Source organism: Berghia stephanieae, chromosome 1, assembly GCF_034508935.2.
Source record: "Berghia stephanieae isolate SIO BIC M18660-M18661 chromosome 1, UCSD_Bste_1.3, whole genome shotgun sequence".
Classification (NCBI taxonomy): Eukaryota; Metazoa; Mollusca; class Gastropoda; order Nudibranchia; family Aeolidiidae; genus Berghia; species Berghia stephanieae.
In genome coordinates, this window is record NC_088360.1 from 96,819,392 (window position 1) to 96,831,891 (window position 12,500).

General features: G+C 37.1%; 1 protein-coding gene across 3 annotated transcripts in view; it reads right to left on the bottom strand.

Moving 5' to 3' along the window:
- LOC144962468 (spermatogenesis-associated protein 1-like) overlaps positions 1 to 12,500 on the bottom strand; it is a 131,751-nt gene that overhangs the window by 118,882 nt on the left and 369 nt on the right. The window lies entirely within an intron of this gene.

Genomic DNA, 12,500 nt, shown 5'->3' on the forward strand with positions numbered 1-12,500 from the left:
TTATTTATTATTATTATTATTATTATTATTATTATTATTATTATCATTATTATTATTATTATTGTTATTATATTATTATTATCATTATTGTTTTTATCATTATTATTATCATCATCATTATCATCATCATCATTATCATCATCATCGTCGTCGTCATAAACATTATCATTAGTACTTGATCTTATCATTATTATCTTTAGCAGAAATTCATTGGAGGATAACCCGTGCTGGGTCATTGCTCCAATTACCGCAATAAAGGAATAAAATAGTTTACGGCGCCAACAATCTTTACAAGCAATACAAGGCAAATCGCCGGCTGCCGACTTAATGACACTATCAATATTACGGTATCGATAAGACTTGATTACAAGCCTTGTTTTGGGGTTTCGATTTGTTTTCTATTTCTATTCTTATTTTTCTTTAATTTTCTTTTTTCGTGCATTCACCTTGTACAAAGGATTGACAACAATACGTTCGTGCGTGAACTCCAACAAAACAATAAATGAACATATTCCCATGGGCCACATATGAATTCAAACAACCTGTTTCAACCCCCGCCAAAATAATGAGAAAGTCACGAAGTGAAAAGAAAAGTCAATGAAGCGTTCATGAGTTAGAGAAGTAACCCTTGACGAATGCAGTGACACCCGCTTCAATCAAAATAAATATTCTTCAACAAGAATAAAGCCGAAACTCGGGGAAAAAACAACATTTTATAACAAATTGAGCAGAAACTCTTTCTTTAATTATCGATCGATTTAATTACCCTCGTCTTGTCAAAAACTGTCAAAAATCGATATTTGAAGTACGAATTTTCTGGTCAAAGTATTTTAAAATAATTGTTTGTTTGTTGTTTTTCAGATACGGCAGTGAAAAATGATTTAAGCACAAACTTTCAAAGACAAGGTTTATCGTCACGCCAATTTTAATTGTTAGGCCAAAATCGCAAACATTTAATGTAGGTACTCGTATTCTAGAGAACTTTATCTTTCTATGCACGACGACACTGGTACCAACATCAGATAAACCAATTTTCAAAGCTCACGTTTGCATCAGATCATTTTATCATCAATTTATTGTTAAAAGAGACGATTTTTACATTATAAATTCGTTCAAACTTGAAGAAAAGTCGTGTGATTTGTCTTAAATTGAAATGTATAGATTATACTATATAGGCTTGACTGCGGTTTAAATTGGCTACAAAGGAATAACCTTTCGTTTTATATTTAAATGAGATAGTTACGAACGGGATAAGCCAATGAAAGTCGTAAATTCTTCATTGAGGTTACAAAGGGGTGCGGCAAAAAAGTTGTGTCAATGTAATTGATACATTTTTTTTTCTGTGAAAGAACAACAGCGCCTTTAATCGCTATTAAAATTATATCAAATTTGCATACGTTTAATTAACGTCAAATCACTTCTTAAGTTAAAACAGGACAACCGACGGCAAGTCTTTCAGTGTAACAATAAATCGATAAATTTGTCTAAGGTGTCTAAGATCTTGTTCCCAATATGTACACCTCTGACGAAAGTCGAAATTTCACTATGGATCACACCAAAGGGGAAATAAAACAATAGGAGGTGAGTATGTTTAGACAGAATTTCGATTATTTCTTATGAAATTATATTTACTACAAACAGTTATATAAAGATAATCATTTACAAAAGAAACTAGACAGTTTGTATTTGCTATTATCTAATATAGGGAATGAGATTAGCGGAAGAGTAGCGACCCTTGATTGGACGTCACCCATAGTCTGTGACGTCACCGGCGGAAAAGTTATTAGAGAGAGAACGTCATGTTGGTTGTGCGCATGCGTCTCTCGTCCTCGCCAGGTGACGTCCAATCAAGGGACGCTACTCTTCCGCTATTCTCATTCCCTATAAGAGCAAACATATTGGTACGTGGTGTATAGCTTTAAAAAGTAGACACATTTTTCTTTCTATTGATTACAGCATGCCTTTATTGGCACAAGTGAGAAGCAGATGCGGGCCGCCAAACAGATCGGTACAAAAGCTACACGTTGTAAATGCGCACCAAAACTCTATTTCAGTTTCAAGTATTTACTTCATATAAACGTTTCTACGCAACAGTTGTCACACCAAATTATGTTCACGCTCAGTGAGCTTGTTCTGAAATGTCACAAACCCGTAATTCGACCAAGGATGACCACTTTTGCACAAAGTCGACTGAGATGGGCTCGGGAACTCCAGTACTGGGGTATGTGTGTGGGACGGCATTTTGATTACAGACGAATCGCTTTTTAAAAAAAGTTAATTCTAGATAGATACAAAGAGACTCCGTGCTATCGACGTCGAAGTGAACGTTTCAAAGACGGAAGCATCATTGAAGTAACACATCGAGCATATGGATCTGTAATGAGCTTTTGAGCTTTTTGAGCTTTTTTTTATATAGCGCAATATCCACTTAACGTGCTCAAAGCGCTTTACAAGGGGTCCCTGGTCAACAGCAACATTAGGACGAGACATGACGCCTGTTAGGCGATATTACAATTTTTCGGACAAAGACAACGCTGTTAACGGCCAGGTACTCATTTTACACCTGAGTACGGTGAGAGAATGTGAGTAAAGAGTCCTTTCCAAGGACTCAACTATGCGCCGAACGAGGCTCGAACCCAGGACCTTCCGATTCGAAAGCGAGTGTCATACCACTAGACCACAGAGCCCCAATGGTGTGGGGAGTAATAATTGGGGGGGGGGGGGGGCAGAAGAACTAAGCTAATACGAATCAAACAATGATTCAACCCAGGCCTATATCAATGATGCATATTTTTTGATTCAATTTTTTTATTCGAAACCAGAATAATCAAATGGTTATATTCCTGATATTCCAAGAGCCTCGTCACATAGACTGGACAAATATCTGCTTTTCTAAACGATTCAAATGTAAGGGCGATGAATCGGTGTCCAACTGTATGACCTGACAGGAATCCCATTCAACATAATATGTGGGATTTTATGAAAGGGAAGTTGGGGTTTTTTTTCTTCTAATTTTGAAAAGAACAAAAAGACAAGAAATCTGTATAATATTCGATGAATTTGTTGAAATACTAAATACAATTTGAACTATTATTATACCAACAGAAACAGTCAATAATCTAACATAATCAATGAGGCAGAGTTGTGACATTGATCAGTTATAACGGCGGACATACAAAATACTGAAGTGCGTCATGTGAACTGATTTCAATTTTGTGCTTGATTTTTCAAAATCGATTTTTAATGATTGGATTTAAATATCTCCAACTTTTCAACAGTTTATACAAATTCAATAAATTATACACCAACAGAAAACTAGTTTTTGTCTAGTTTCCAACCATGTATATGTCATTGTATTTGTTCCAACCAGTATTGAACTATTAGCGGAATACAACTGTCTAGTTTCTTTTGTCAAAAAGACTATTTTATACAAGGTTTTGCTCATTGACAATTGACTATCGTACCAGTTCATATTACTACTGATTTTTCTTTAACAAATGGTCTTATTCAAAGTTGTGCTCATTGACTATATCGACTATCGTTTTATTTCATATTTATATGGACCCTGCGTGGCCGAACCCTATCACGATGTATATTAAATCGTTGTTTAATTTCGCCACGATTACAGGAAACGGCATATCATTCGCTGTGACAACCACATAAAAGATCCCATAGCCCTTTGCCAATGTTTATTCCTCTCCAAGAGACCCATTAACTCTTACAAGGCGGTGAACGATGTTACTTAATTTTCAGACATAAGATCCCATCGTTTTCACCGAGAAATTGATGCGACTTTGCTGGAGACCTGGTCGCATCGCTGTCACTGTGTTCTCGTGGTAAAAACGGTTGGTTCAAAACCAAATAACTAATGTGGGAAATCGTGATTTGAAAAGAAAAATTAATATCGGTATCGCTGTTGAAAGGTTAATTAATCTAGAAGCGAGTAGAGAGATGAATTAAAATAAGAAATCGAAATCAATAAAAATTGAAGTTTGGCAGTACTGTGCCCCCCCCCCCCCCCCAAAATATATTTTTATATAACTTCAAAATGTTGATAAATTAATCGATAAGTTCCAGGTTTTCTGAGTATTTTTTGAACAGTTTTTGTTATTGTTATATTTTTCTTTTCTTTTTTTTTTTTTACTATTTATTGTTTTGTTTCAGATTCTTTTCCACAACGTGCAGAAACTGGAGAGGTCGATAGATCCCACCGAAAGCCCCGGATTTCTTTTTCGGCTAGTTTGTGTTCTGCTGTATGTCGGTGTTACGTGTTGTGGTAGGCCAGTGGATCTCATAGATTTTTCTGAGGCAGCTGTTGATAATATAATATCTTGGTTATTGCATTTGTGCTACTCTTGCCTTCACATCTGCATCTGTGTCACTTTGCTTGTCAATGATGTGGCCCAGGTGGTATGTAAATGTTTTAACCTCATCCAGTTCACGTCCATGGATTTTGATGAGGCTCTAGGACTCTATACTGACTCCGAGAATGTTTGTCGTCTTCCACTCCTGGATTCTGATGCCAATTAGTGATGACGTAGTTGCCAAATCCGTCGTTGAGTCCTGCATTTGTTGGTGCCCACGTCAGCACCGTGTAAAAGTGCCCTGACAACCGTGGAGCATGGCAAGACTCCATCTAGATTTTCTAGTGTGAAACAGGCGGTGACAATATGATCATTCATATCTTAACTTTCATTGTACTATGAACTTTGTACATTTATGATTCATTCGATCTTGACCAGTTTTCAATTACCAATATTCTATGATAGTATTTTTCGATTTTACATTGCCGTATTGATACATTTTTCCTGACATTCAAAGTTGTGTAAAACTGTCTGTGAATGACACAATGCAAGCTATATGAGATTCTGTAATTATAAACTATTGTATACGGCATTTAAAGGATAATTCCTGTTAAGCCGTTAGTAATATAAGATAAGATAAGATAAGATAAGATATCTTTTGGATAGAAGACTGGTCCATTTCAAAGTATTTTCCTATAACTCTCTCCTTACTGGCCATTTCCGGGTTTTCCCTAAAACGTCACACCCAACCTACACGCAGCTACTCAAATAAAGTCAATTTAATTTAATTTCTTTCTCGTACGACTGTTGACCCGACAGTCCAGCCAATCTCAAAGTAAAGGTGATGATGACATCCATGCCTGACTAGTCGTTCCAAGGAAGCTGTCAGTGAGTTGCCTTCCGTGAATCACCCTGTAATATTATTCCGTAGTAGGAGTTTGGTATCAAATCGATTATTTTAGTTAGCATACCACTGTAGCGAAGTAGTTTCAAGAGCGTTTCGAGGTCCACGGTGTCAGATGCTTCTTTAGTTCCTCTGGCGGCTTGGCTTCTCTTTGGGCTCCGTATTTCTTGAACAGATTGACTTATGTGCTTCTTTCACAACTTGCCAATGGAGCGTTAGGCAACGGATTTCTTGGGTCTCAGGGTTTTTCAGTCTTGTATTTCTGTCTCCTTGTTAATGATTCCATCCAGTTCATTTTACATTTACTTCTCTGCCCGTGATCAAGTTAATCATTGCGCAAACACTTGCAAAGGTCTTCCCATTTTCATTATCCCCCCGCAAGCCCAAATTTTCACATCACTTCCTCATACCATGTGTTGTCTTATCATCCTATCTTAGCATTAAGATCATCCGTGAGCATGTTGACATCTTTGTCTGAAAATCTAGCCAGAACAGCCTGCAGTCTATTGAACGATAAGTCTTTCTCTTCTTCATCTTTAATGTTGATGGGCATGTAACTCTGAACTATTTGAATTTTTGATTTAGTTATTGTTCGTTCTAAATGATGCTCCAATGATTCTTCTGTTTGTGCTTCCGATTCTGTCAAATTCCGCTGGGCAGTACAGATGTTGACAACATGAGCGCCATGCTTCCAATATAACAAAACAACTTGAGCTTTTTTTTAGCTTTTATAAAGGGCAATATCTACTAAACGTGCTCAAAGCGCTTGACATGACGCCTGTTATGTGATACTACGTTTTTTATTTTCATACAACGCTATTAACGGCAAGTTATCCATTTTACACCTGGGTAGAGTGAGAGAATGTGAGTAAAGAGCCTTTTCGAAGGACTAAAGCGAGGCTCGAACTCATGACTTTCCGATCCGAAAGCGAGTGTCGTACCACAAGACCACATAGCCGCCCAATACAGTAACAGCTCTCAAGTGAGCAGTTAGTGTTAGGCCTAGGACATCATAGGGCAGTATAAGTAGACGCTGGTTGTAGCTCACTCATTGCTTTTGCCACTTGTGATATTTTTTTCCCGTTCATACTTGGTCCTCACATTCCATGTTCCAACGGCAATGAACTGGTTGAGAAAATGAAAGTTGCCCTAACAGCTTTCGAGAGTTCCCTTACTTTGATTGGAGATGAAGTGAGTAGGAAAGTGCCAGAAGACAATAGAGAATAAAAATTTTCGCGGCGGTGATGGGGGTTTGAACCCGTGACCTTACTGGTACGACATTTCCGCCTGGCCGGGGAGAGCGTGACTCTACCGTATGAGCTATCCACGATCATACTTTCACAATTGGGCAGCATAAGTCGTCTTAATGGAGACTTATCCTCACCTAACTCCTAAGGCAGATGATGTGTTTTGTTTTTGTTTTTATTTTATTTATTTATTTGTTTGTTTAATTTTAAAGAGGGGGTGGGGTTTTTGTTTGTTTGCTTTTGTTTTGTTTTTTTTGTTTGTCTGCGTTTTCGTAGCGGGATTATTTAATTATTATTTTTTTGATGGTGGTGGTGGTGGGGAGGGGGTGGGTGGGGGGCGGGGGGCGAGGGGAAGAGGGAAAAGAGAGAGAAAAAGATTGATAGCTGTACGATTTAACTTCGTCCTTGTCATCAGGACTTTGTTCAGGCCGTGGCGGATTGATATGCGAAGTCCTATAATGTTTTATAGTCAAAATAAAAACTCTAAAAATGCGTTATGCAAAAGTAAGCCTGCGTACACCCCTGCTCTGTTAGGTAAGAGTAAAGTATAATGTAAAGGAGCTATAAAAACACCTTACCGTAGACAGAAATATTGGTAACGACGGTCGTGGTGATAGTAAGTATAGTAAGGTATAATAGAATAGTAGTATAGAGTAGTAGGTGTAGAGTAGTTAGTAGTAGTAGTATAGTAGTAGTAGTATAGTAGTAGTAGTAGTAGTAGTAGTAGTAGTAGTAGTAAGTAGTATAGCAGTAGTAGTATAGTAGTAGTGTGTAGTAGAGTATGATAGATAGTAGTAGTGTAGTAGTAGAAGTAGTAGTAGTAGTAGATAGTAGTATAGTAGTAGTAGAAGTAGTATAGCGTAGTATAGTAGTAGTAGTAGTAGAGTAAGTAGTATAGTAGTAGTAGTTGTTGTGTGTTGTGTTTGTAGCAATTGTAGTATGCAGGAAGTAGTAGGAGAGGAAGAGAGAGGTTAGGGGAAGAAGAGGAGAAGGAAATGTACGAAGAGTAGGAACATGATTTCAATCCTTGTTCACTTGCTTTTTACAATGTCACCGAAGTCTCATAATTTAAAAAATAAAAAAAAAATAAAACATGTACCCAAAAAAAAAAAAGTAAAAAGAAGAAGCAAAAAGCCCCAAAAACCCTCTTGATTACGCCATAAACAAGGCATGACGTATTTAAGTCAAGTGGCCTTCTTGATGAATCAGAAAGACCCTGAGAAAGTCTGCAACAAATATTAGAAGGCAGGCTCTGACATGGAACCCGCGGGGAACGATAAAAAGAAAAGACGGTCTAGAAACTGAAAGAGGGCATTGATGGAGGATTTGAAAAGGGAAGGTTTTACATGGATGCAAGTATGTAGTAAAGATGGCACAAAGTCGTACAAGATACTAACTTACTTACTTAGGCCGCCCCTTGGGGCGCCCAACATGAGCCACAAGTCTTCGCAATTCTGTCCTGTCCTCCAAGATAGGACAAGATAGGGAGATATTTTTGATGGCCATCAAAATGGAAGGCCTCCATCCAAAGTGAAGAAAGTAAATAAACCAAGACATAAGCTTCGGACATCTATGCACCATCAAATTTGACCACACACAAAAAAAGTCACCTATGGTTTAGAAAATAAAATGGTTAGAAATCCCCCTGGATAGTAGGTACCCATATTCGGAATTTTCCGGTATCTACAATGTCCATCATGACTGTCTATATGTGACCCATCGTCTCAAAACGGTATTATGTCGGAACGAACCATATGTTTAAAAGCCGAATTAAATGTTAAAGTGTTCAAAAATATAAAGTGTTGGCATTAACACCCTACAATATGGTATCCACTATCCTCAATAAAACATACAAACTCAACACAAGTCTGATATTTCTGGCTATAAATTCAATGTTCAACATCTTAACCATCCCGACTTAATACCGTTTTGAGGCGAAGGGTCACATAATATTTGCTTGATCATCATCGTGTAAAAGTGCCCTGACAACCGTGGACCATGGCAAGACTCCATCTAGATTTTCTAGTGTGAAACAGGCGGTGACAATTTGATCATTCATATCTTAACTTTCATTGTACTATGAACTTTGTACATTTATGATTCATTCGATCTTGACCAGTTTTCAATTACCAATATTCTATGATAGTGATAGTATTTTTCGATTTTCCATTGCCGTATTGATACATTTTTCCTGACATTCAAAGTTGTGTAAAACTGTCTGTGAATGACACAATGCAAGCTATATGAGATTCTGCAATTATAAACTATTGTATAAGGCATTTAAAGGATAATTCCTGTTAAGCCTTTAGTAAGATAAGATAAGATAAGATAAGATATCTTTTGGATAAAAGTATTTTCCATTAACTCTCCTTACTGGTCATTTTCCAGATTTTCCCTAAAACTTCACACCCAACCTATACAAAAATAGACTTATTTCAGTCAAAGACAAAAACTGTTAGATCTTGCTATACATATTTTTTCTGCTAAACGAGCTCTTCAACACAGCGTTAATATACTTTAACCATAGCAAACATTTTTGTTCAAATATTATGATGTACAAAAGAAATCAGAATGAGAAAAAATGTTGGCTGCATCGTAACGAATGTGACGATTTGGGTGGTAAGGAGAGGATTAAATCTTGATCAGACCCAGTGCAGCTCAGTGGTAGGGTGTCTCATCTTGACACAAAAGTCAAGCAAGAAGGGCATGATCAATGGCTGAATGGTTATGGAAAATTGTGAAAAAGCGAGGCACTTTACACATATTACCCCATTTGACTCGGGTGTGAATGAGTACCTGTCTACAGGCAGAGACAAATAATGTAAGGGTGTTAGCTTAAAAAGAACGTCTGACTGACAGGCAACTGTTACTCTATGTTATGGAAATATGGTTTCATGTGGCCTGCTGTGGATGGTAAAAGCTCTATATAAATGTTCATTATTTTAAAATTCCATCGTCAAATTTTGTATGAAAGCTCTGCGTTTAAACATTGGAGACCTATTTACTACCTGAGTCAGTCTCTAGAGCAGAGATTAAATCAAAATTACAAGGATCAACACATTTGGAATTGATTTCTCAGCAGTGTGACTTATTGTGTTTATGAGATGTGAAACCTTTGAGGTTCATTTTCTTATAGAACGCATCAAGAGCTTTGAAATATTGGGTAAGGCACTTTATACATAAACCCAATTGACTCAGGCATGAATGAATACCTGACCATAGTCAGTGATGGATTAAAAGTCGTAATACAAAAAGGGAAGCTATTTGACAGCCTGTACCATATGAAATATATAGAATTTTTGTTCCATCCAGCCTTATTAGGTAACAAATGAAGCATTATGGTGTGCATCTAGCACAAAAGTGTGCTATATAACTATACTCATTAATTAATTCTTCATTAATTTATACTCAACCCAAAGTAATGTCATATAGATAGTCTATTACCATCATAAATGCCACTCTGTAAGATTTGGACATACATTTTTGATTCATGATTTGCACGGTGGAGGGGTAAGCTTATCATCATGAACAATTGAAAATTGGACAATTGGTCTTCCATGAGCGATTATAAGTGGGACCTCCGCTCTATTTATATGATAAGTAATATGCAGGATTTCAACAGCTCAGTTGTAGAATACTCAACTCACGGGCAAGAGGGGTACAGTTAAGTTGGGGTTTTTTTTACCCCCCTCACCATCACAATCCCTTCCCTAATACCCTGGGGTGATTAGGTAGCTGGGTCTGTTGGATCTCAGAGCGTATTTCGCAATGGGCTCGTGTCCTATCCAAAGAGAAGTTTGTAGTGTGCTCGTAGCAGGTGATATTTTGATGTGCTCTTATATTTTTAAAATTCCATTAGATTTATAAATCTTTCCTGCTATTGTTTTAGTTTTATACGAGGAAATGTCAGTGATTATGAACTTTGTTGAATGCAAGGTGGCTTTAGTAGTGTCAAATATAAATTTTAAAAACCCAGGGATTTTAAAAGTTTCTGTTGAATCCAAGGTGCCCTGTATCATTGTGATTGTGATGTGCATGGTTTTAAATACATTTTAAGGTGACAGGTTTGTCCCCATCGTTTTCAATGAATGCCAAATGTTGGCCAAACCTGTTGCTTGATCTCTTGCTAGTTTCTCCCACATACATCTTGTGGCATTGTTTGCAGATAGCGTAAATTAAAATTGAGCTTTATATAGAAATATTTTTTTTTAAAAATCGAGCTTTATATAGCGCAATATCCACTAAATGTGCTCAAAGCGCTTTACAAGGGGTCCCTGGCCAACAGCAACATTTAACATGAAGGACGGGACATGACGCCTGTTAGGCGATATTATAATTTTTCGTACAAAGACAACGCTGTTAACGGCCAGATATATCATTTTACACCTGAGTACAGTGAGAGAATGTGAGTAAAGAGCCTTTTCCAAGAACTCAACTATGCGCCGTGCGCGAGGCTCGAACCCAGGACCTTCCGATCCGAAAGCGAGTGTCATACCACTAGACCACATAGCCGCAACTGTGATCAGTGCATGTGAAGGCATGCCAGATGTCCCACACTTTATCCAGGAAATTTATGGAACTTTTCATGAACAAATGTGGGCATATTTTGCATCTACAAAATTCGTAAGGTTTCGTCAGCTCCTAACTGGCATCCCCTCAAATTATGATCGCGTCTGTGGGCGATTTATTGAATATTTCTTGAAGATTTAATGAATAAATCTCAAGCTAATAAAGATTGTGACGCTAAGTGGTGGTCAACAGCAATAGTATTTATTATTATTTACTTATAGGTATTTTATTTTACATCAACAAAACCACCAAATTTTTATGTTATTTGGTGAGCTAAACAAGAATATGATCACGAAATACGTCTCAACTCGACAAATTTTGTGTAAAATGATTTTCATGTCTGGAATATTTTGTTATTCTTAGCAGACTAATTTCTGTTGGCCACAATTTGTTCTTATCCCCCCCCCCCCCCCCCCCCCCCCTAATTGAAAATTTAAAATACGAAAATTGAGAGGGGGTTCAGGGAATTCTCCTCTCAATTTTTTTCTTTAATAGACTAGTACTATCAAAATGGCGGATATAGAATGTAAACCATCGAATGAATATGTCAACAACAACAAAATCAGTTAAAATGCAAAAGAGGGCAAAAGAGGGGGAAGGGAGATTGAGGGTGTCTACCCCCAAAATTCAAAGGCTAAGATTTGCAACGGTTGTAAGCACCATGTATGTGCTTTTTACCCAAACTAATGCAAGAAAGACGTGATTTTAATTTTAATGATTTTCAAATGTGGTTGGAATATAAATAATATTGGCAACAATTAACTAATCAACCAGTTATTATTAGGCTGCGGATATTCGGACTTGAGTCTGAATAATCTCCCGTGGCTAACCGGACTCAAACTCAAATGTGCATGGGCAATCAACAGATTATTCAGACTCTGTCTGAATAGTCTCCCGTGGCAGTATAGTTTGTATTTTTAAAAAATATTTTTTAATTATTGATGATTACATAAAATTAATGCAAATCAAAATACAATTTTAGTAACTATCAACAGGTTGTCTAAACCCGCTATATTTGACGAGAAAGACAAAATCACTGATCAATTGGAAGTCCAGATGAAATAATAAAGAAAAGAGTTAAAACTCTTCAAAAGTAACATAAGTCAGTCCCAGTAACTGCTGTATAAATGAAAATATTTTCTTACAATACAACACGATGTCCACATAAAATCAGGACAAAGAAAAAACATTGCGATAATGTGAGACAGGCAACAATCCTTCTACAGTCCAAAGTAGGGGTGTGAGCTGAGTCAGTGTGATATAGGCAAAACAGAATTTCTTCAGTACTCTTTTTCTATTTCTTTATCTTATCGGTTCCTCCCTCTCCCTACATTGTGTTGTCATCCTCTATGTATGCATGCGCTTATTGGAGCTTGAGACCGAATAGCCACGGGAGTGGGAGACTATTCAGACTCGAGTCCGAATTGCAACTTATTATTTTAATTATCATTAGACTTTCATTCTTATTGAGACCCC